Below are 2,500 nucleotides of genomic sequence, written 5' to 3'. Positions count from 1 at the left end.
AAACACACACACACACACACACACACACACACACACACACACACACACACACACACACACACACACGGACACACAGGGAGCTTTCTGCGGTTTTCGTCTTCAGCAATGGCACCATAACCCTAGTGAGATATGCATCAGTAACTGTAAATGTAAAGAATCCGCTTTCTGCTGCGGAGACTTTGGACGACATGAGTGTTTTGAGATGGGTGTGTTTTTCTTCTTTTTTTCTGATATTTTCTTCCCGACTCTTCTTTCAGAGATAAAGTAATAAATGGGAGATGTGAGTCAGTGACAGTAAATGAGGAGCAATTGAAAGAAGAAGAAGAAGAAGAGGGGAAAAAAGGAAAATTATAAACTTTTTTATACGCTCTCTGTCTCTGTCTGTCTCCCATCGTCTTTGGTGAATCAATACCACTCAATGCTTTTGTGTTTTATCGTAAACAAGGCTGTCTCTAGACTGGGCCGACTGGAGACAGACAGGCCGACTGACCCTCCATGTCTCGTCTCCACTGGTTGGAGTCGGTCGGCGCGCGCGCTTGCGTGGAAGGTGGGGGCCGTCGAATTGATTCGTCGCAGCCTGGCAGTACCAGCCGTCGCCAGAGAAGAAGAGGAGGAGGAGGATGAGAACTACTACACAGCTCCACAACTGGCAGCATCTCTCAAGGCTGCTGAGCCAGTGTTACTAATTGCCTAGGGCCCCCACCAAAACTGTTCACTCTAGGGGGCCCCCCAGCAGTCAGCCCCGTCCAGTGGTGTAGTCTACTTTTTTATGGTGGGTATACTGTATATTTGAACATTTTTTGAAGTGGGTATACTGTATATATTTGTGCTATTCAAAACAATGTATCAATCAATTTTAAGTGGGTATACTGAAATGCCTGAAATTTAGAAGTGGGTATACTCTGTATACCTGCGTTCTACTGTACGTAGACTAAACCACTGGCCACGTCATGTCATGGTGAATGCCAACAAAAACAATTTAACAGGGCCACCATGTCTTTATTTTTCCAAGGGCTGCCAAGTGTGTTGAACCACCACTGCAAGGCTGTTCCTGATAGCTCCATGCTAGTATCTCACTGCCCTGAGTTCACCGGAGCCACTTTGGCAAACAGCGGAAAACCACAAGGGTCTTTTTCATGCAGATGGACTCACAATTTTGCCCTTTGAAGTAGTTTATTGACGCAAACTTTCTTTGCTTTTTTTTGTTTTTTTGTCCTTGTCCCTGTCTTGTCTGTCTCTTAGGTGAAGGGTATGATATTCACAACTGAGTTTTTGGTCACAAAAGTAAACGTCTCAATAAGCAAGGGGGACTTGCCAACACCTGTGAAAATGAATAAAACAACAGCTAGCTGTACATGTGAGGTATCTCTGCAAATGTCGCAAACATCACAGGCGGCAAGGGGGGGGGGTGACAGCGCTAGAAAGATGGTGAAACAGCTGTTTCCTGCTCTGTCGAGACGCCGCCTTGAGTGTTTGGAAAGGGAAGCTGGGTGTTTTTCCTTCTTCCCAACAATACGACTCTCACCTATCATCTTCACGTTTATCGTCTGCGGAGAGAGCGGTGTCAGTGGTGTCATATCTGTTGGTAAAACAATGACTTGTTTTTCCTCGACTCTGAAACCTGGGGAGATCTGCTGTGATCCGACCGACGCTCTCTCCGCAGAGAGGCTAAAAACGTACATCACACCTCGTGATTGGGAGGCTTGGGTGTGGTAGTGGAGAGAGAGATGTGGGAGGTGTGTATGTGGGATGGGGAGGGGGGGAGTGTGTGTTTCCCGCCACAAAGACTGATTAGGTTTCCGTGGCACTTTGGTATCAACTTTCATCTCTGACACTTCAAAAGGGGGCCATCAGGCGACTAAAACCCACAGACACGCGCAGGTAAACGAGCCGATCGTTTCATCTTCGGTGAAATAAACACTCCCCTCGTGCCGTCCCTGACGCCGCAAGCCATATGCTTTGGCCACCACATCCCATCATGCATCTGTAAGGAAGCAGCAGTTCGGAGCTTTGGAGCAATGGCACAGAACCTCTGGGCTGATGTGTCCGTTAGCTCCATTAATTCCACCTACTTTGATGAACTTAACTTTCTGTGGTTCTTTTCGTTCTTTCATTTTGGTCTCGGAACATATTGGCTTGTTCCTGGCAGACGGGCTTTCGAGGCCCACTTGTTTGTATGCCTGTCTGTTTGTCAGTCTGTTTCCAAACAGATGAAAGCAACTAGGTGTTTTGAGGTGCTTTATACGGTAGGGTGTTTCTAGACTTCAAATTAATACATCGACATAACTTTTTCGTTTGCAATCACTCAACTATCTAAGTTGGTGTGTCGATTGGAAAATATTTCGCTTTTAGGAGTGTTTGCACGCAATGTAGGTCTGTTTAATTAGTTTTTTGTGATATTGTATCTTACTAGGGCTTCATCGAGAGGTAACAGAACCCCAGGATAGCCCCTCTAGGTCCTCTACTTCAATAGAAGCAATTGATTTGGTACCCTGTTTTC

At 46.1% G+C, this 2,500-nt stretch overlaps 1 protein-coding gene across 4 annotated transcripts in view; it reads right to left on the bottom strand.

Annotated features, from left to right (window-relative positions):
* Positions 1-2,500, bottom strand: part of LOC134440404 (transcription factor COE3-like) — a 183,763-nt gene that overhangs the window by 65,805 nt on the left and 115,458 nt on the right. The gene's annotated exons all lie outside the window — the stretch shown is intronic.

Source organism: Engraulis encrasicolus, chromosome 23 (assembly GCF_034702125.1).
Source record: "Engraulis encrasicolus isolate BLACKSEA-1 chromosome 23, IST_EnEncr_1.0, whole genome shotgun sequence".
In the NCBI taxonomy this organism is placed as follows: Eukaryota; Metazoa; Chordata; class Actinopteri; order Clupeiformes; family Engraulidae; genus Engraulis; species Engraulis encrasicolus.
This window is presented reverse-complemented; position numbering and strand designations above follow the sequence as displayed.